Here is a 21,916-nt window from a genome sequence, read left to right as displayed (position 1 = left end):
CGCTCCAAGGTGCGCACGAAGTCGGAGCTCGGTTTGCCCCGGGTGCGCACCTTGGTGGGCGCCATGGTGCACTCCGAGGTGCCCAAGATTGGTGCGCACCAAGGAGCGCTCCGAAGTGCGCTCCAAGGTGCGCGCGAAGTCGAAAGTTGGGTTAATTGTCCGGTTTGCCTCGGGTGCGCACCTTGCGTGCACCTTCGCCAGGGTGGGCGCCTTGGTGCGCACACCTTGGCTGGGCTGCGCACACCTTGGCACCCGCGTTTCCTTCATTTTAAATTTTTTTTTTTTACAATCTCTCAAGTGGGAAATTCTATAATCTCAACTTTTTTTGCCTTTTCAGGAAACTTTTGAATGGAGCGCATCATTGGTGCGCTCCGAAGTGTGCTCCAAAGCTCTCTCCAGCTGCGTGCACCTGCCCCGGCCGCGCACCCGGCCCCGCCCAGCTTCGCTCACCTGTCCCGGGCGTCTGGTGCGGAACCTTAGAGTAAGAAACATCACCGTGCACCTTGGCCAACGTGCGCGACTCGACCGAGCGCGCACTGGCCGAGGTGCACACCGATTTCACCTGGGTGCGCGCGCAGCACCTCGGGCGCACCGGGGTGCGCGCACAACGCCCGGGTTGCACCGTGGCCTGTGTGCTCGGGGCGCCTCGGGTGCGCGCTCGGTGTCGCCCCCGCGCGCGCGGTAGTGCGGGCAGCGCACCCCGGCCCGGCCCGGCCCCGACGAGAACGCAAACGGGCAAAAGGTTTATTCAAATAGCATTGCGACGCCCGGCGAAAAACTAAAAAAGGGTGCAACACCGGGACTTCCCGGGAGGTCACCCATCCCAGTACTACTCCGGCCCAAGCGCGCTTAACTGCGGAGTTCTGATGGGATCCGGTGCACTAACGCTGGTATGATCGCACCCGTTATGAGCTTGTCGCAGTGTGTACTTAGCAAACCGCGACCCACGTGCGAATCCACCCCGGCCACCCACCCCCGTCGAGGTGCACACCCTCCCTCGCGAAGTGCGCCCCGTTCGCCAAGTGTGAGCCCTGCCCGGGTGCGCGCACCTTGCTAGGGCGTCGGGTGTGCACCCGGCCCGGCCTACGTGCGTGCACCTGGAGGGGGCGTCGTGTGCGTGCAGTGTCCCGTCTGCAACGCGGTGCCCACACACCACCTCGGGCGCAACGACCTGCGCTCACATGTGGGCCGAGTGCACCTTGGTGCATGTTCGGGGCGCCTCGGGTGCACGCTCGATCTTGCCCCGGTGCACCAAGGCGCTCGGTTTGCCCCGGGTGCGCACTTGGTGCAAGGTGGGCACCCAAAATAGGGATCAAGCACCAAAACACAAGTTTCGGGATGCAAAATGGGACCCAAGGACCACAAATGCGTTCCAAGACCCATGATGGGTCCACGAGAACAAAAATGTGTTCCGAGACTTAATAAACAAATATTGGGTTTTAGGAGAAGAAACATGCTCTGATGCCCAAAACGAGAATCGACCCCGAAAAGGCCACAGGCCAAAAGTGGGATGCGAGACAAAAAAAAATGGGACCCGAGGACCAAAATTGGGTTCCCAGGTCGAAGACAGGGCAACCGGACAAGAAACGACCTCTAAGGCTCGAAATGAGTCCCGACGACTAAAACTTGACAAGAAGCACCCATCAGGCACCCAACTCGACACCCATGGGATGCCGACCCACCCGGGCTTCCACCTAGCACACCTTGGCACCCACCCACCCTCGCACCCAACCTCGCACCCAACTTAGCACCTTTGAACCCACATTGGCACTCACCCTGACCCTGGCACCTTGGAACCCACATTGGCACTCACCTTGACCCTGGCACCCACCTTTGCACTCACCTTGGGACCCACCCTGGCTCCCACCTCGGCACCCACCCAGACACCCACCTTGGTTCCTTGGCACCCACCTTGGATCCTTGGCACCCACCCCGACACCCACCTTGGCACGCAACTTGGCTACTTGCCACCCACCTTGGCTCCTTGACGCCCACCCCGACAACCACCCCGTGACCTACCCTGGCTAGGGTTGGTGCACACCCACCCTGGTGCCCACCTTGGCACCCACCCTATGACCCACCTTGGCACGCACCTTAGTACCCACCCCGTTACCCACCCTAGGACCCACCCCGTGACCCACCTTGGCCAGGGTGGGTGCCTTGGTGCGCACAACTTGCCTGGGCTGCACACCAGGGCGGGCTCAAGATGGCACCCGCGTTCCGTTTTTTTCACTATCTTTCAAAACGGAAATTTTAAAATCTCATTTTTTTCTTTTTTTTGCCTTTTCTGGAAATTAGTGAAGGCAGCGCATCAAAGGTGCGCAATGCTGGTGCGAACCCGGGAGCGCTCCGATGTGTGCTCCAAGGTGCGGCGTGCACGAAGTCCGAGCCCGGTTTGCCCCGGGTGCGCACCTCGCGTGCACCTTCGCCGGGGTGAGCACCTTGGCTGGGTTGCGCGCCCTGGTGCGTACCAAGGAGCGCTCTGAAGTGTGCTCCAAGGTGCGGCGTGCACGAAGTCGGAGCCCGGTTTGCCCCGGGTGTGCACCTCGGGTGCGCACCTCGCGTGCACCTTCGCTGCGGTGGGCACCTTGGCTGGGTTGCGCGCCTTGGTGGGCACCATGCAGTGCACGAAGTCGGAGCCCGGTTTGCCCCGGGCGCGCACCTCCGCCAGGGTGGGCACCTTGGTGCGCACAACTTGCCTGGGCTGCGCATCAGGAAGGGCTCAAGATGGCACCCGCGTTCCGTTTTTTTCACTATCTTTCAGAACGGAAATTTTAAAATATCGTTTTTTTTTGCCTTTTCTGGAAATTAGTGAAGGCAGCGCATCAAAGGTGCGCAACGCTGGTGCGAACCTGGGAGCGCTCCGATGTGTGCTCCAAGGTGCGGCGTGCACGAAGTCGGAGCCCGGTTTGCCTCGGGTGCGCCCTGGTGGGCACCATGGTGCGCACCAAGGAGCGCTCCGAAGTGTGCTCCAAGGTGCGGCCTGCACGAAGTCGGAGCCCGGTTTGCCCCGGGTGTGCACCTCGGGTGGGCACCTTGGTGCGCATGCCTTGCCTGGGCTGCGCACCAGGGCGGGCTCAAGATGGCACCCGCGTTCCTTTTTTTTCACTATCTTTCAAAACGGAAATTTTAAAATCTCATTTTTTTTTGCCTTTTTCTGGAAATTAGTGAAGGCAGCGCATCAAAGGTGCGCACCTCGCTGCCCACCACGGTGCGCAACGCCGGTGGGCACCCGGGAGTGCTTCGAAGTGTGCTCCAAGGTGCTGCGTGCACGTTGTCGGAGCCCGGTTTGCCCCGGGTGCGCACCTCGCGTGCACCTTCGTCGGGGTGGGCACCTTGGCTTGGTTTGCCCCGGCTGCGCTCCGAAGCGGGGTTATTGGAGCGCCGCCTCTTTTTTTGTCGGAGCGTTTGGTGGGGTTTCTCGCATTGGCTCTTCCGAGGCCCGGTTGCCACCCTGGCGCGCACGAAGTCGGAAGTAGGGTTAATTGCCCGGGTGCGCACCTTTGCCAGGGTGGCACCTTACCTGGGCTGCGCACCAGGGCGGGCTCAAGATGGCACGCGCGTTCCGTTTTTTTCACTATCTTTCAAAACGGAAATTTTAAAATCTCCTTTTTTTTTTGCCTTTTCTGGAAATTAGTGAAGGCAGCGCATCAAAGGTGCGCACCTCGCTGCCCACCTTGGTGTGCTCTGAGGTGCGCACCCGGGAGCGCTACGAAGTGTGCTCCAAGGTGCGGCGTGCACGTTGTCGGAGCCCGGTTTGCCCCGGGTGCGCACCTCGCCTGCACCTTGGCCGGGGTGGGCACCTTGGCTGGGTTTGCCCAGGGTGCGCTCCGAAGCGGGGTTACTGGAGCGCCCCCTCTTTTTTTGTCAGAGAGTTTGGTGGGGTTTCTCGCATTGGCTCTTCCCAGGCCCGGTTGTTGGGTGCGCTCCCACCCTGGCGCGCGCGAAGTTGGAAGTTGGGTTAATTGCCCGGGCGCGCACCTTCGCCAGGGTGGGCACCTTGGTGCGCAAACCTTGGCTGGGCTGCGCACCAGGGCGGGCTCAAGATGGCACCAGCATTCCCTTTTTCTCACTATCTTTCAAAACGGAAATTTTAAAATCTCGTTTTTTTTTTGCCTTTTATGGAAATTAGTGAAGGCATCGCATCAAAGGTGCGCACCTCGCTGCCCACCTTGGTGTGCTCCGAGGTGCCCACCACGGTGCGCAACGCCGGTGCGAACCCGGGAGCGCCCCGATGTGTGCTCCAAGGTGCGGCGTGCACGAAGTCGGACCCCGGTTTGCCCCGGGTGCGCACCTCGCGTGCACCTTGGTGCGCACACCTTGGCTGGGTTGCGCGGCCTGGTGGGCACCATGGTGCGCACCAAGGAGCGCTCCGAAGTGTGCTCCAAGGTGCGGCGTGCACGAAGTCGGAGCCCGGTTTGCCCCGGGTGCGCACCTTCGCCGCGGTGGGCACCATGGCGTGCACGAAGTCGGAGCCCGGTTTGCCCCGGGTGCGCACCTCGCGTGCACCTTCGCCGGGGTGGGCACCTCGGCTGGGTTGCGCGCCCTGGTGCGCACCAAGGAGCGCTCTGAAGTGTGCTCCAAGGTGCGGCGTGCACGAAGTCGGAGCCCGGTTTGCCCCGGGTGTGCACCTCGCGTGCACCTTCGCTGCGGTGGGCACCTTGGCTGGGTTGCGCGCCTTGGTGGGCACCATGCAGTGCACGAAGTCGGAGCCCGGTTTGCCCCGGGCGCGCACCTCCGCCAGGGTGGGCACCTTGGTGCGCACAACTTGCCTGGGCTGCGCACCAGGAAGGGCTCAAGATGGCACCCGCGTTCCGTTTTTTTCACTATCTTTCAGAACGGAAATTTTAAAATATCGTTTTTTTTTGCCTTTTCTGGAAATTAGTGAAGGCAGCGCATCAAAGGTGCGCAACGCTGGTGCGAACCTGGGAGCGCTCCGATGTGTGCTCCAAGGTGCGGCGTGCACGAAGTCGGACCCCGGTTTGCCCCGGGTGCGCACCTCGCGTGCACCTTGGTGCGCACACCTTGGCTGGGTTGCGCGCCCTGGTGGGCACCATGGTGCGCACCAAGGAGCGCTCCGAAGTGTGCTCCAAGGTGCGGCGTGCACGAAGTCGGAGCCCGGTTTGCCCCGGGTGCGCACCTCGCGTGCACCTTCGCCGCGGTGGGCACCATGGCGTGCACGAAGTCGGAGCCCGGTTTGCCCCGGGTGCGCACCTCGCGTGCACCTTCGCCGGGGTGGGCACCTTAGTGTGCAGACCTTGGCTGGGTTGCGCGCCCTGGTGGGCACCATGGTGCGCACCAAGGAGCGCTCCGAAGTGTGCTCCAAGGTGCGGCCTGCACGAAGTCGGAGCCCGGTTTGCCCCGGGTGTGCACCTCGGGTGGGCACCTTGGTGCGCATGCCTTGCCTGGGCTGCGCACCAGGGCGGGCTCAAGATGGCACCCGCGTTCCTTTTTTTTCACTATCTTTCAAAACGGAAATTTTAAAATCTCATTTTTTTTTGCCTTTTTCTGGAAATTAGTGAAGGCAGCGCATCAAAGGTGCGCACCTCGCTGCCCACCACGGTGCGCAACGCCGGTGGGCACCCGGGAGTGCTTCGAAGTGTGCTCCAAGGTGCTGCGTGCACGTTGTCGGAGCCCGGTTTGCCCCGGGTGCGCACCTCGCGTGCACCTTCGTCGGGGTGGGCACCTTGGCTGGGTTTGCCCCGGCTGCGCTCCGAAGCGGGGTTATTGGAGCGCCGCCTCTTTTTTTGTCGGAGCGTTTGGTGGGGTTTCTCGCATTGGCTCTTCCGAGGCCCGGTTGCCACCCTGGCGCGCACGAAGTCGGAAGTAGGGTTAATTGCCCGGGTGCGCACCTTTGCCAGGGTGGGCACCTTACCTGGGCTGCGCACCAGGGCGGGCTCAAGATGGCACGCGCGTTCCGTTTTTTTCACTATCTTTCAAAACGGAAATTTTAAAATCTCCTTTTTTTTTTGCCTTTTCTGGAAATTAGTGAAGGCAGCGCATCAAAGGTGCGCACCTCGCTGCCCACCTTGGTGTGCTCTGAGGTGCGCACCCGGGAGCGCTACGAAGTGTGCTCCAAGGTGCGGCGTGCACGTTGTCGGAGCCCGGTTTGCCCCGGGTGCGCACCTCGCCTGCACCTTGGCCGGGGTGGGCACCTTGGCTGGGTTTGCCCAGGGTGCGCTCCGAAGCGGGGTTACTGGAGCGCCCCCTCTTTTTTTGTCAGAGCGTTTGGTGGGGTTTCTCGCATTGGCTCTTCCCAGGCCCGGTTGTTGGGTGCGCTCCCACCCTGGCGCGCGCGAAGTTGGAAGTTGGGTTAATTGCCCGGGCGCGCACCTTCGCCAGGGTGGGCACCTTGGTGCGCACACCTTGGCTGGGCTGCGCACCAGGGCGGGCTCAAGATGGCACCAGCATTCCCTTTTTCTCACTATCTTTCAAAACGGAAATTTTAAAATCTCGTTTTTTTTTTGCCTTTTATGGAAATTAGTGAAGGCATCGCATCAAAGGTGCGCACCTCGCTGCCCACCTTGGTGTGCTCCGAGGTGCCCACCACGGTGCGCAACGCCGGTGCGAACCCGGGAGCGCCCCGATGTGTGCTCCAAGGTGCGGCGTGCACGAAGTCGGACCCCGGTTTGCCCCGGGTGCGCACCTCGCGTGCACCTTGGTGCGCACACCTTGGCTGGGTTGCGCGGCCTGGTGGGCACCATGGTGCGCACCAAGGAGCGCTCCGAAGTGTGCTCCAAGGTGCGGCGTGCACGAAGTCGGAGCCCGGTTTGCCCCGGGTACGCACCTCGCGTGCACCTTCGCCGGGGTGGGCACCTCGGCTGGGTTGCGCGCCCTGGTGCGCACCAAGGAGCGCTCCGAAGTGTGCTCCAAGGTGCGGCGTGCACGAAGTCGGAGCCCGGTTTGCCCCGGGTGCGCACCTTCGCCGCGGTGCGCACCATGGCGTGCACGAAGTCGGAGCCCGGTTTGCCCCGGGTGCGCACCTCGCGTGCACCTTCGGCGGGGTTGCGCGCCCTGGTGGGCACCATGGTGCGCACCAAGGAGCGCTCCGAAGTGTGCTCCAAGGTGCGGCGTGCACGAAGTCGGAGCCCGGTTTGCCCCGGGTGCGCACCTCGCGTGCACCTTCGGCGGGGTTGCGCGCCCTGGTGGGCACCATGGTGCGCACCAAGGAGCGCTCCGAAGTGTGCTCCAAGGTGCGGCGTGCACGAAGTCGGAGCCCGGTTTGCCCCGGGTGCGCACCTCGCGTGCACCTTCGCCGCGGTGGGCACCATGGCGTGCACGAAGTCGGAGCCCGGTTTGCCCCGGGTGCGCACCTCGCGTGCACCTTCGCCGGGGTGGGCACCTCGGCTGGGTTGCGCGCCCTGGTGCGCACCAAGGAGCGCTCCGAAGTGTGCTCCAAGGTGCGGCGTGCACGAAGTCGGAGCCCGGTTTGCCCCGGGTGCGCACCTCGCGTGCACCTTCGCCAGGGTGGGCACCTCGGTGCGCACACCTTCTCAATGTTTTCTTGCCTTTTCTGGAAATTGGTGAAGGCAGCGCATCAAAGGTGCGCACCTCGGTGTGCTCCGAGGTGCGAACCCGAGAGCGCTCCGAGGTGCCCACGAAGTCGAAAGTCGGGTTAATTGCATTGTTTTCCCCGGGTGCGCTCCGAGGTGCGCAACATCGGCGCGCACCAAGGAGGGCTCCGAAGTGTGCTCCAAGGTGCGCACGATGGCGTGCACCTCTGGTGCGCACGATTCGGAGCTCGGTTTGACCGGGGTGCGCACACCTTGGCTGGGTTGCGCACCTTTTGTGCGCTCCAAGGTGCGCACGAAGTCGGAGCTCGGTTTGCCCCGGGTGCGCACCTTCGCCAGGGTGCGCACCTTGATGCGCACGCCTTGGCTGGGCTGCGCACCTTGGTGGGCGCCATGGTGCGCACCTTTCGTGCGCTCCAAGGTGCGCACGAAGTCGGAGCTCGGTTTGCCCCGGGTGCGCACCTTGGTGGGCGCCATGGTGCACTCCGAGGTGCCCAAGATTGGTGCGCACCAAGGAGCGCTCCGAAGTGCGCTCCAAGGTGCGCGCGAAGTCGAAAGTTGGGTTAATTGTCCGGTTTGCCTCGGGTGCGCACCTTGCGTGCACCTTCGCCAGGGTGGGCGCCTTGGTGCGCACACCTTGGCTGGGCTGCGCACACCTTGGCACCCGCGTTTCCTTCATTTTAAATTTTTTTTTTTTACAATCTCTCAAGTGGGAAATTCTATAATCTCAACTTTTTTTGCCTTTTCAGGAAACTTTTGAATGGAGCGCATCATTGGTGCGCTCCGAAGTGTGCTCCAAAGCTCTCTCCAGCTGCGTGCACCTGCCCCGGCCGCGCACCCGGCCCCGCCCAGCTTCGCTCACCTGTCCCGGGCGTCTGGTGCGGAACCTTAGAGTAAGAAACATCACCGTGCACCTTGGCCAACGTGCGCGACTCGACCGAGCGCGCACTGGCCGAGGTGCACACCGATTTCACCTGGGTGCGCGCGCAGCACCTCGGGCGCACCGGGGTGCGCGCACAACGCCCGGGTTGCACCGTGGCCTGTGTGCTCGGGGCGCCTCGGGTGCGCGCTCGGTGTCGCCCCCGCGCGCGCGGTAGTGCGGGCAGCGCACCCCGGCCCGGCCCGGCCCCGACGAGAACGCAAACGGGCAAAAGGTTTATTCAAATAGCATTGCGACGCCCGGCGAAAAACTAAAAAAGGGTGCAACACCGGGACTTCCCGGGAGGTCACCCATCCCAGTACTACTCCGGCCCAAGCGCGCTTAACTGCGGAGTTCTGATGGGATCCGGTGCACTAACGCTGGTATGATCGCACCCGTTATGAGCTTGTCGCAGTGTGTACTTAGCAAACCGCGACCCACGTGCGAATCCACCCCGGCCACCCACCCCCGTCGAGGTGCACACCCTCCCTCGCGAAGTGCGCCCCGTTCGCCAAGTGTGAGCCCTGCCCGGGTGCGCGCACCTTGCTAGGGCGTCGGGTGTGCACCCGGCCCGGCCTACGTGCGTGCACCTGGAGGGGGCGTCGTGTGCGTGCAGTGTCCCGTCTGCAACGCGGTGCCCACACACCACCTCGGGCGCAACGACCTGCGCTCACATGTGGGCCGAGTGCACCTTGGTGCATGTTCGGGGCGCCTCGGGTGCACGCTCGATCTTGCCCCGGTGCACCAAGGCGCTCGGTTTGCCCCGGGTGCGCACTTGGTGCAAGGTGGGCACCCAAAATAGGGATCAAGCACCAAAACACAAGTTTCGGGATGCAAAATGGGACCCAAGGACCACAAATGCGTTCCAAGACCCATGATGGGTCCACGAGAACAAAAATGTGTTCCGAGACTTAATAAACAAATATTGGGTTTTAGGAGAAGAAACATGCTCTGATGCCCAAAACGAGAATCGACCCCGAAAAGGCCACAGGCCAAAAGTGGGATGCGAGACAAAAAAAAATGGGACCCGAGGACCAAAATTGGGTTCCCAGGTCGAAGACAGGGCAACCGGACAAGAAACGACCTCTAAGGCTCGAAATGAGTCCCGACGACTAAAACTTGACAAGAAGCACCCATCAGGCACCCAACTCGACACCCATGGGATGCCGACCCACCCGGGCTTCCACCTAGCACACCTTGGCACCCACCCACCCTCGCACCCAACCTCGCACCCAACTTAGCACCTTTGAACCCACATTGGCACTCACCCTGACCCTGGCACCTTGGAACCCACATTGGCACTCACCTTGACCCTGGCACCCACCTTTGCACTCACCTTGGGACCCACCCTGGCTCCCACCTCGGCACCCACCCAGACACCCACCTTGGTTCCTTGGCACCCACCTTGGATCCTTGGCACCCACCCCGACACCCACCTTGGCACGCAACTTGGCTACTTGCCACCCACCTTGGCTCCTTGACGCCCACCCCGACAACCACCCCGTGACCTACCCTGGCTAGGGTTGGTGCACACCCACCCTGGTGCCCACCTTGGCACCCACCCTATGACCCACCTTGGCACGCACCTTAGTACCCACCCCGTTACCCACCCTAGGACCCACCCCGTGACCCACCTTGGCCAGGGTGGGTGCCTTGGTGCGCACAACTTGCCTGGGCTGCACACCAGGGCGGGCTCAAGATGGCACCCGCGTTCCGTTTTTTTCACTATCTTTCAAAACGGAAATTTTAAAATCTCATTTTTTTCTTTTTTTTGCCTTTTCTGGAAATTAGTGAAGGCAGCGCATCAAAGGTGCGCAATGCTGGTGCGAACCCGGGAGCGCTCCGATGTGTGCTCCAAGGTGCGGCGTGCACGAAGTCCGAGCCCGGTTTGCCCCGGGTGCGCACCTCGCGTGCACCTTCGCCGGGGTGAGCACCTTGGCTGGGTTGCGCGCCCTGGTGCGTACCAAGGAGCGCTCTGAAGTGTGCTCCAAGGTGCGGCGTGCACGAAGTCGGAGCCCGGTTTGCCCCGGGTGTGCACCTCGGGTGCGCACCTCGCGTGCACCTTCGCTGCGGTGGGCACCTTGGCTGGGTTGCGCGCCTTGGTGGGCACCATGCAGTGCACGAAGTCGGAGCCCGGTTTGCCCCGGGCGCGCACCTCCGCCAGGGTGGGCACCTTGGTGCGCACAACTTGCCTGGGCTGCGCATCAGGAAGGGCTCAAGATGGCACCCGCGTTCCGTTTTTTTCACTATCTTTCAGAACGGAAATTTTAAAATATCGTTTTTTTTTGCCTTTTCTGGAAATTAGTGAAGGCAGCGCATCAAAGGTGCGCAACGCTGGTGCGAACCTGGGAGCGCTCCGATGTGTGCTCCAAGGTGCGGCGTGCACGAAGTCGGAGCCCGGTTTGCCTCGGGTGCGCCCTGGTGGGCACCATGGTGCGCACCAAGGAGCGCTCCGAAGTGTGCTCCAAGGTGCGGCCTGCACGAAGTCGGAGCCCGGTTTGCCCCGGGTGTGCACCTCGGGTGGGCACCTTGGTGCGCATGCCTTGCCTGGGCTGCGCACCAGGGCGGGCTCAAGATGGCACCCGCGTTCCTTTTTTTTCACTATCTTTCAAAACGGAAATTTTAAAATCTCATTTTTTTTTGCCTTTTTCTGGAAATTAGTGAAGGCAGCGCATCAAAGGTGCGCACCTCGCTGCCCACCACGGTGCGCAACGCCGGTGGGCACCCGGGAGTGCTTCGAAGTGTGCTCCAAGGTGCTGCGTGCACGTTGTCGGAGCCCGGTTTGCCCCGGGTGCGCACCTCGCGTGCACCTTCGTCGGGGTGGGCACCTTGGCTTGGTTTGCCCCGGCTGCGCTCCGAAGCGGGGTTATTGGAGCGCCGCCTCTTTTTTTGTCGGAGCGTTTGGTGGGGTTTCTCGCATTGGCTCTTCCGAGGCCCGGTTGCCACCCTGGCGCGCACGAAGTCGGAAGTAGGGTTAATTGCCCGGGTGCGCACCTTTGCCAGGGTGGCACCTTACCTGGGCTGCGCACCAGGGCGGGCTCAAGATGGCACGCGCGTTCCGTTTTTTTCACTATCTTTCAAAACGGAAATTTTAAAATCTCCTTTTTTTTTTGCCTTTTCTGGAAATTAGTGAAGGCAGCGCATCAAAGGTGCGCACCTCGCTGCCCACCTTGGTGTGCTCTGAGGTGCGCACCCGGGAGCACTACGAAGTGTGCTCCAAGGTGCGGCGTGCACGTTGTCGGAGCCCGGTTTGCCCCGGGTGCGCACCTCGCCTGCACCTTGGCCGGGGTGGGCACCTTGGCTGGGTTTGCCCAGGGTGCGCTCCGAAGCGGGGTTACTGGAGCGCCCCCTCTTTTTTTGTCAGAGAGTTTGGTGGGGTTTCTCGCATTGGCTCTTCCCAGGCCCGGTTGTTGGGTGCGCTCCCACCCTGGCGCGCGCGAAGTTGGAAGTTGGGTTAATTGCCCGGGCGCGCACCTTCGCCAGGGTGGGCACCTTGGTGCGCAAACCTTGGCTGGGCTGCGCACCAGGGCGGGCTCAAGATGGCACCAGCATTCCCTTTTTCTCACTATCTTTCAAAACGGAAATTTTAAAATCTCGTTTTTTTTTTGCCTTTTATGGAAATTAGTGAAGGCATCGCATCAAAGGTGCGCACCTCGCTGCCCACCTTGGTGTGCTCCGAGGTGCCCACCACGGTGCGCAACGCCGGTGCGAACCCGGGAGCGCCCCGATGTGTGCTCCAAGGTGCGGCGTGCACGAAGTCGGACCCCGGTTTGCCCCGGGTGCGCACCTCGCGTGCACCTTGGTGCGCACACCTTGGCTGGGTTGCGCGGCCTGGTGGGCACCATGGTGCGCACCAAGGAGCGCTCCGAAGTGTGCTCCAAGGTGCGGCGTGCACGAAGTCGGAGCCCGGTTTGCCCCGGGTGCGCACCTTCGCCGCGGTGGGCACCATGGCGTGCACGAAGTCGGAGCCCGGTTTGCCCCGGGTGCGCACCTCGCGTGCACCTTCGCCGGGGTGGGCACCTCGGCTGGGTTGCGCGCCCTGGTGCGCACCAAGGAGCGCTCTGAAGTGTGCTCCAAGGTGCGGCGTGCACGAAGTCGGAGCCCGGTTTGCCCCGGGTGTGCACCTCGCGTGCACCTTCGCTGCGGTGGGCACCTTGGCTGGGTTGCGCGCCTTGGTGGGCACCATGCAGTGCACGAAGTCGGAGCCCGGTTTGCCCCGGGCGCGCACCTCCGCCAGGGTGGGCACCTTGGTGCGCACAACTTGCCTGGGCTGCGCACCAGGAAGGGCTCAAGATGGCACCCGCGTTCCGTTTTTTTCACTATCTTTCAGAACGGAAATTTTAAAATATCGTTTTTTTTTGCCTTTTCTGGAAATTAGTGAAGGCAGCGCATCAAAGGTGCGCAACGCTGGTGCGAACCTGGGAGCGCTCCGATGTGTGCTCCAAGGTGCGGCGTGCACGAAGTCGGACCCCGGTTTGCCCCGGGTGCGCACCTCGCGTGCACCTTGGTGCGCACACCTTGGCTGGGTTGCGCGCCCTGGTGGGCACCATGGTGCGCACCAAGGAGCGCTCCGAAGTGTGCTCCAAGGTGCGGCGTGCACGAAGTCGGAGCCCGGTTTGCCCCGGGTGCGCACCTCGCGTGCACCTTCGCCGCGGTGGGCACCATGGCGTGCACGAAGTCGGAGCCCGGTTTGCCCCGGGTGCGCACCTCGCGTGCACCTTCGCCGGGGTGGGCACCTTAGTGTGCAGACCTTGGCTGGGTTGCGCGCCCTGGTGGGCACCATGGTGCGCACCAAGGAGCGCTCCGAAGTGTGCTCCAAGGTGCGGCCTGCACGAAGTCGGAGCCCGGTTTGCCCCGGGTGTGCACCTCGGGTGGGCACCTTGGTGCGCATGCCTTGCCTGGGCTGCGCACCAGGGCGGGCTCAAGATGGCACCCGCGTTCCTTTTTTTTCACTATCTTTCAAAACGGAAATTTTAAAATCTCATTTTTTTTTGCCTTTTTCTGGAAATTAGTGAAGGCAGCGCATCAAAGGTGCGCACCTCGCTGCCCACCACGGTGCGCAACGCCGGTGGGCACCCGGGAGTGCTTCGAAGTGTGCTCCAAGGTGCTGCGTGCACGTTGTCGGAGCCCGGTTTGCCCCGGGTGCGCACCTCGCGTGCACCTTCGTCGGGGTGGGCACCTTGGCTGGGTTTGCCCCGGCTGCGCTCCGAAGCGGGGTTATTGGAGCGCCGCCTCTTTTTTTGTCGGAGCGTTTGGTGGGGTTTCTCGCATTGGCTCTTCCGAGGCCCGGTTGCCACCCTGGCGCGCACGAAGTCGGAAGTAGGGTTAATTGCCCGGGTGCGCACCTTTGCCAGGGTGGGCACCTTACCTGGGCTGCGCACCAGGGCGGGCTCAAGATGGCACGCGCGTTCCGTTTTTTTCACTATCTTTCAAAACGGAAATTTTAAAATCTCCTTTTTTTTTTGCCTTTTCTGGAAATTAGTGAAGGCAGCGCATCAAAGGTGCGCACCTCGCTGCCCACCTTGGTGTGCTCTGAGGTGCGCACCCGGGAGCGCTACGAAGTGTGCTCCAAGGTGCGGCGTGCACGTTGTCGGAGCCCGGTTTGCCCCGGGTGCGCACCTCGCCTGCACCTTGGCCGGGGTGGGCACCTTGGCTGGGTTTGCCCAGGGTGCGCTCCGAAGCGGGGTTACTGGAGCGCCCCCTCTTTTTTTGTCAGAGCGTTTGGTGGGGTTTCTCGCATTGGCTCTTCCCAGGCCCGGTTGTTGGGTGCGCTCCCACCCTGGCGCGCGCGAAGTTGGAAGTTGGGTTAATTGCCCGGGCGCGCACCTTCGCCAGGGTGGGCACCTTGGTGCGCACACCTTGGCTGGGCTGCGCACCAGGGCGGGCTCAAGATGGCACCAGCATTCCCTTTTTCTCACTATCTTTCAAAACGGAAATTTTAAAATCTCGTTTTTTTTTTGCCTTTTATGGAAATTAGTGAAGGCATCGCATCAAAGGTGCGCACCTCGCTGCCCACCTTGGTGTGCTCCGAGGTGCCCACCACGGTGCGCAACGCCGGTGCGAACCCGGGAGCGCCCCGATGTGTGCTCCAAGGTGCGGCGTGCACGAAGTCGGACCCCGGTTTGCCCCGGGTGCGCACCTCGCGTGCACCTTGGTGCGCACACCTTGGCTGGGTTGCGCGGCCTGGTGGGCACCATGGTGCGCACCAAGGAGCGCTCCGAAGTGTGCTCCAAGGTGCGGCGTGCACGAAGTCGGAGCCCGGTTTGCCCCGGGTACGCACCTCGCGTGCACCTTCGCCGGGGTGGGCACCTCGGCTGGGTTGCGCGCCCTGGTGCGCACCAAGGAGCGCTCCGAAGTGTGCTCCAAGGTGCGGCGTGCACGAAGTCGGAGCCCGGTTTGCCCCGGGTGCGCACCTTCGCCGCGGTGCGCACCATGGCGTGCACGAAGTCGGAGCCCGGTTTGCCCCGGGTGCGCACCTCGCGTGCACCTTCGGCGGGGTTGCGCGCCCTGGTGGGCACCATGGTGCGCACCAAGGAGCGCTCCGAAGTGTGCTCCAAGGTGCGGCGTGCACGAAGTCGGAGCCCGGTTTGCCCCGGGTGCGCACCTCGCGTGCACCTTCGGCGGGGTTGCGCGCCCTGGTGGGCACCATGGTGCGCACCAAGGAGCGCTCCGAAGTGTGCTCCAAGGTGCGGCGTGCACGAAGTCGGAGCCCGGTTTGCCCCGGGTGCGCACCTCGCGTGCACCTTCGCCGCGGTGGGCACCATGGCGTGCACGAAGTCGGAGCCCGGTTTGCCCCGGGTGCGCACCTCGCGTGCACCTTCGCCGGGGTGGGCACCTCGGCTGGGTTGCGCGCCCTGGTGCGCACCAAGGAGCGCTCCGAAGTGTGCTCCAAGGTGCGGCGTGCACGAAGTCGGAGCCCGGTTTGCCCCGGGTGCGCACCTCGCGTGCACCTTCGCCAGGGTGGGCACCTCGGTGCGCACACCTTCTCAATGTTTTCTTGCCTTTTCTGGAAATTGGTGAAGGCAGCGCATCAAAGGTGCGCACCTCGGTGTGCTCCGAGGTGCGAACCCGAGAGCGCTCCGAGGTGCCCACGAAGTCGAAAGTCGGGTTAATTGCATTGTTTTCCCCGGGTGCGCTCCGAGGTGCGCAACATCGGCGCGCACCAAGGAGGGCTCCGAAGTGTGCTCCAAGGTGCGCACGATGGCGTGCACCTCTGGTGCGCACGATTCGGAGCTCGGTTTGACCGGGGTGCGCACACCTTGGCTGGGTTGCGCACCTTTTGTGCGCTCCAAGGTGCGCACGAAGTCGGAGCTCGGTTTGCCCCGGGTGCGCACCTTCGCCAGGGTGCGCACCTTGATGCGCACGCCTTGGCTGGGCTGCGCACCTTGGTGGGCGCCATGGTGCGCACCTTTCGTGCGCTCCAAGGTGCGCACGAAGTCGGAGCTCGGTTTGCCCCGGGTGCGCACCTTGGTGGGCGCCATGGTGCACTCCGAGGTGCCCAAGATTGGTGCGCACCAAGGAGCGCTCCGAAGTGCGCTCCAAGGTGCGCGCGAAGTCGAAAGTTGGGTTAATTGTCCGGTTTGCCTCGGGTGCGCACCTTGCGTGCACCTTCGCCAGGGTGGGCGCCTTGGTGCGCACACCTTGGCTGGGCTGCGCACACCTTGGCACCCGCGTTTCCTTCATTTTAAATTTTTTTTTTTTACAATCTCTCAAGTGGGAAATTCTATAATCTCAACTTTTTTTGCCTTTTCAGGAAACTTTTGAATGGAGCGCATCATTGGTGCGCTCCGAAGTGTGCTCCAAAGCTCTCTCCAGCTGCGTGCACCTGCCCCGGCCGCGCACCCGGCCCCGCCCAGCTTCGCTCACCTGTCCCGGGCGTCTGGTGCGGAACCTTAGAGTAAGAAACATCACCGTGCACCTTGGCCAACGTGCGCGACTCGACCGAGCGCGCACTGGCCGAGGTGCACACCGATTTCACCTGGGTGCGCGCGCAGCACCTCGGGCGCACCGGGGTGCGCGCACAACGCCCGGGTTGCACCGTGGCCTGTGTGCTCGGGGCGCCTCGGGTGCGCGCTCGGTGTCGCCCCCGCGCGCGCGGTAGTGCGGGCAGCGCACCCCGGCCCGGCCCGGCCCCGACGAGAACGCAAACGGGCAAAAGGTTTATTCAAATAGCATTGCGACGCCCGGCGAAAAACTAAAAAAGGGTGCAACACCGGGACTTCCCGGGAGGTCACCCATCCCAGTACTACTCCGGCCCAAGCGCGCTTAACTGCGGAGTTCTGATGGGATCCGGTGCACTAACGCTGGTATGATCGCACCCGTTATGAGCTTGTCGCAGTGTGTACTTAGCAAACCGCGACCCACGTGCGAATCCACCCCGGCCACCCACCCCCGTCGAGGTGCACACCCTCCCTCGCGAAGTGCGCCCCGTTCGCCAAGTGTGAGCCCTGCCCGGGTGCGCGCACCTTGCTAGGGCGTCGGGTGTGCACCCGGCCCGGCCTACGTGCGTGCACCTGGAGGGGGCGTCGTGTGCGTGCAGTGTCCCGTCTGCAACGCGGTGCCCACACACCACCTCGGGCGCAACGACCTGCGCTCACATGTGGGCCGAGTGCACCTTGGTGCATGTTCGGGGCGCCTCGGGTGCACGCTCGATCTTGCCCCGGTGCACCAAGGCGCTCGGTTTGCCCCGGGTGCGCACTTGGTGCAAGGTGGGCACCCAAAATAGGGATCAAGCACCAAAACACAAGTTTCGGGATGCAAAATGGGACCCAAGGACCACAAATGCGTTCCAAGACCCATGATGGGTCCACGAGAACAAAAATGTGTTCCGAGACTTAATAAACAAATATTGGGTTTTAGGAGAAGAAACATGCTCTGATGCCCAAAACGAGAATCGACCCCGAAAAGGCCACAGGCCAAAAGTGGGATGCGAGACAAAAAAAAATGGGACCCGAGGACCAAAATTGGGTTCCCAGGTCGAAGACAGGGCAACCGGACAAGAAACGACCTCTAAGGCTCGAAATGAGTCCCGACGACTAAAACTTGACAAGAAGCACCCATCAGGCACCCAACTCGACACCCATGGGATGCCGACCCACCCGGGCTTCCACCTAGCACACCTTGGCACCCACCCACCCTCGCACCCAACCTCGCACCCAACTTAGCACCTTTGAACCCACATTGGCACTCACCCTGACCCTGGCACCTTGGAACCCACATTGGCACTCACCTTGACCCTGGCACCCACCTTTGCACTCACCTTGGGACCCACCCTGGCTCCCACCTCGGCACCCACCCAGACACCCACCTTGGTTCCTTGGCACCCACCTTGGATCCTTGGCACCCACCCCGACACCCACCTTGGCACGCAACTTGGCTACTTGCCACCCACCTTGGCTCCTTGACGCCCACCCCGACAACCACCCCGTGACCTACCCTGGCTAGGGTTGGTGCACACCCACCCTGGTGCCCACCTTGGCACCCACCCTATGACCCACCTTGGCACGCACCTTAGTACCCACCCCGTTACCCACCCTAGGACCCACCCCGTGACCCACCTTGGCCAGGGTGGGTGCCTTGGTGCGCACAACTTGCCTGGGCTGCACACCAGGGCGGGCTCAAGATGGCACCCGCGTTCCGTTTTTTTCACTATCTTTCAAAACGGAAATTTTAAAATCTCATTTTTTTCTTTTTTTTGCCTTTTCTGGAAATTAGTGAAGGCAGCGCATCAAAGGTGCGCAATGCTGGTGCGAACCCGGGAGCGCTCCGATGTGTGCTCCAAGGTGCGGCGTGCACGAAGTCCGAGCCCGGTTTGCCCCGGGTGCGCACCTCGCGTGCACCTTCGCCGGGGTGAGCACCTTGGCTGGGTTGCGCGCCCTGGTGCGTACCAAGGAGCGCTCTGAAGTGTGCTCCAAGGTGCGGCGTGCACGAAGTCGGAGCCCGGTTTGCCCCGGGTGTGCACCTCGGGTGCGCACCTCGCGTGCACCTTCGCTGCGGTGGGCACCTTGGCTGGGTTGCGCGCCTTGGTGGGCACCATGCAGTGCACGAAGTCGGAGCCCGGTTTGCCCCGGGCGCGCACCTCCGCCAGGGTGGGCACCTTGGTGCGCACAACTTGCCTGGGCTGCGCATCAGGAAGGGCTCAAGATGGCACCCGCGTTCCGTTTTTTTCACTATCTTTCAGAACGGAAATTTTAAAATATCGTTTTTTTTTGCCTTTTCTGGAAATTAGTGAAGGCAGCGCATCAAAGGTGCGCAACGCTGGTGCGAACCTGGGAGCGCTCCGATGTGTGCTCCAAGGTGCGGCGTGCACGAAGTCGGAGCCCGGTTTGCCTCGGGTGCGCCCTGGTGGGCACCATGGTGCGCACCAAGGAGCGCTCCGAAGTGTGCTCCAAGGTGCGGCCTGCACGAAGTCGGAGCCCGGTTTGCCCCGGGTGTGCACCTCGGGTGGGCACCTTGGTGCGCATGCCTTGCCTGGGCTGCGCACCAGGGCGGGCTCAAGATGGCACCCGCGTTCCTTTTTTTTCACTATCTTTCAAAACGGAAATTTTAAAATCTCATTTTTTTTTGCCTTTTTCTGGAAATTAGTGAAGGCAGCGCATCAAAGGTGCGCACCTCGCTGCCCACCACGGTGCGCAACGCCGGTGGGCACCCGGGAGTGCTTCGAAGTGTGCTCCAAGGTGCTGCGTGCACGTTGTCGGAGCCCGGTTTGCCCCGGGTGCGCACCTCGCGTGCACCTTCGTCGGGGTGGGCACCTTGGCTTGGTTTGCCCCGGCTGCGCTCCGAAGCGGGGTTATTGGAGCGCCGCCTCTTTTTTTGTCGGAGCGTTTGGTGGGGTTTCTCGCATTGGCTCTTCCGAGGCCCGGTTGCCACCCTGGCGCGCACGAAGTCGGAAGTAGGGTTAATTGCCCGGGTGCGCACCTTTGCCAGGGTGGCACCTTACCTGGGCTGCGCACCAGGGCGGGCTCAAGATGGCACGCGCGTTCCGTTTTTTTCACTATCTTTCAAAACGGAAATTTTAAAATCTCCTTTTTTTTTTGCCTTTTCTGGAAATTAGTGAAGGCAGCGCATCAAAGGTGCGCACCTCGCTGCCCACCTTGGTGTGCTCTGAGGTGCGCACCCGGGAGCGCTACGAAGTGTGCTCCAAGGTGCGGCGTGCACGTTGTCGGAGCCCGGTTTGCCCCGGGTGCGCACCTCGCCTGCACCTTGGCCGGGGTGGGCACCTTGGCTGGGTTTGCCCAGGGTGCGCTCCGAAGCGGGGTTACTGGAGCGCCCCCTCTTTTTTTGTCAGAGAGTTTGGTGGGGTTTCTCGCATTGGCTCTTCCCAGGCCCGGTTGTTGGGTGCGCTCCCACCCTGGCGCGCGCGAAGTTGGAAGTTGGGTTAATTGCCCGGGCGCGCACCTTCGCCAGGGTGGGCACCTTGGTGCGCAAACCTTGGCTGGGCTGCGCACCAGGGCGGGCTCAAGATGGCACCAGCATTCCCTTTTTCTCACTATCTTTCAAAACGGAAATTTTAAAATCTCGTTTTTTTTTTGCCTTTTATGGAAATTAGTGAAGGCATCGCATCAAAGGTGCGCACCTCGCTGCCCACCTTGGTGTGCTCCGAGGTGCCCACCACGGTGCGCAACGCCGGTGCGAACCCGGGAGCGCCCCGATGTGTGCTCCAAGGTGCGGCGTGCACGAAGTCGGACCCCGGTTTGCCCCGGGTGCGCACCTCGCGTGCACCTTGGTGCGCACACCTTGGCTGGGTTGCGCGGCCTGGTGGGCACCATGGTGCGCACCAAGGAGCGCTCCGAAGTGTGCTCCAAGGTGCGGCGTGCACGAAGTCGGAGCCCGGTTTGCCCCGGGTGCGCACCTTCGCCGCGGTGGGCACCATGGCGTGCACGAAGTCGGAGCCCGGTTTGCCCCGGGTGCGCACCTCGCGTGCACCTTCGCCGGGGTGGGCACCTCGGCTGGGTTGCGCGCCCTGGTGCGCACCAAGGAGCGCTCTGAAGTGTGCTCCAAGGTGCGGCGTGCACGAAGTCGGAGCCCGGTTTGCCCCGGGTGTGCACCTCGCGTGCACCTTCGCTGCGGTGGGCACCTTGGCTGGGTTGCGCGCCTTGGTGGGCACCATGCAGTGCACGAAGTCGGAGCCCGGTTTGCCCCGGGCGCGCACCTCCGCCAGGGTGGGCACCTTGGTGCGCACAACTTGCCTGGGCTGCGCACCAGGAAGGGCTCAAGATGGCACCCGCGTTCCGTTTTTTTCACTATCTTTCAGAACGGAAATTTTAAAATATCGTTTTTTTTTGCCTTTTCTGGAAATTAGTGAAGGCAGCGCATCAAAGGTGCGCAACGCTGGTGCGAACCTGGGAGCGCTCCGATGTGTGCTCCAAGGTGCGGCGTGCACGAAGTCGGACCCCGGTTTGCCCCGGGTGCGCACCTCGCGTGCACCTTGGTGCGCACACCTTGGCTGGGTTGCGCGCCCTGGTGGGCACCATGGTGCGCACCAAGGAGCGCTCCGAAGTGTGCTCCAAGGTGCGGCGTGCACGAAGTCGGAGCCCGGTTTGCCCCGGGTGCGCACCTCGCGTGCACCTTCGCCGCGGTGGGCACCATGGCGTGCACGAAGTCGGAGCCCGGTTTGCCCCGGGTGCGCACCTCGCGTGCACCTTCGCCGGGGTGGGCACCTTAGTGTGCAGACCTTGGCTGGGTTGCGCGCCCTGGTGGGCACCATGGTGCGCACCAAGGAGCGCTCCGAAGTGTGCTCCAAGGTGCGGCCTGCACGAAGTCGGAGCCCGGTTTGCCCCGGGTGTGCACCTCGGGTGGGCACCTTGGTGCGCATGCCTTGCCTGGGCTGCGCACCAGGGCGGGCTCAAGATGGCACCCGCGTTCCTTTTTTTTCACTATCTTTCAAAACGGAAATTTTAAAATCTCATTTTTTTTTGCCTTTTTCTGGAAATTAGTGAAGGCAGCGCATCAAAGGTGCGCACCTCGCTGCCCACCACGGTGCGCAACGCCGGTGGGCACCCGGGAGTGCTTCGAAGTGTGCTCCAAGGTGCTGCGTGCACGTTGTCGGAGCCCGGTTTGCCCCGGGTGCGCACCTCGCGTGCACCTTCGTCGGGGTGGGCACCTTGGCTGGGTTTGCCCCGGCTGCGCTCCGAAGCGGGGTTATTGGAGCGCCGCCTCTTTTTTTGTCGGAGCGTTTGGTGGGGTTTCTCGCATTGGCTCTTCCGAGGCCCGGTTGCCACCCTGGCGCGCACGAAGTCGGAAGTAGGGTTAATTGCCCGGGTGCGCACCTTTGCCAGGGTGGGCACCTTACCTGGGCTGCGCACCAGGGCGGGCTCAAGATGGCACGCGCGTTCCGTTTTTTTCACTATCTTTCAAAACGGAAATTTTAAAATCTCCTTTTTTTTTTGCCTTTTCTGGAAATTAGTGAAGGCAGCGCATCAAAGGTGCGCACCTCGCTGCCCACCTTGGTGTGCTCTGAGGTGCGCACCCGGGAGCGCTACGAAGT

At 62.5% G+C, this 21,916-nt stretch overlaps 3 non-coding genes across 3 annotated transcripts; all 3 read right to left on the bottom strand.

The window, feature by feature from the left end:
• Positions 1-785: 785 nt before the first annotated feature.
• On the bottom strand, positions 786-904 carry LOC131866005 (5S ribosomal RNA). The gene has a single exon (XR_009364639.1). It is a non-coding gene; the product is annotated as a 5S ribosomal RNA (ribosomal RNA).
• Positions 905-8,708: 7,804 nt separating this feature from the next.
• On the bottom strand, positions 8,709-8,827 carry LOC131866004 (5S ribosomal RNA). Its single transcript, XR_009364638.1, has one exon. It is a non-coding gene; the product is annotated as a 5S ribosomal RNA (ribosomal RNA).
• A 7,804-nt stretch (positions 8,828-16,631) lies between these two features.
• Positions 16,632-16,750, bottom strand: LOC131866003 (5S ribosomal RNA). The gene has a single exon (XR_009364637.1). It is a non-coding gene; the product is annotated as a 5S ribosomal RNA (ribosomal RNA).
• Positions 16,751-21,916: the final 5,166 nt, after the last annotated feature.

The sequence above is a fragment of the Cryptomeria japonica genome, unplaced genomic scaffold, assembly GCF_030272615.1.
Source record: "Cryptomeria japonica unplaced genomic scaffold, Sugi_1.0 HiC_scaffold_128, whole genome shotgun sequence".
Taxonomy (NCBI): Eukaryota; Viridiplantae; Streptophyta; class Pinopsida; order Cupressales; family Cupressaceae; genus Cryptomeria; species Cryptomeria japonica.
Note: the sequence above shows the minus strand (reverse complement) of the source record. Positions and strands in the feature narration are given on the sequence as shown.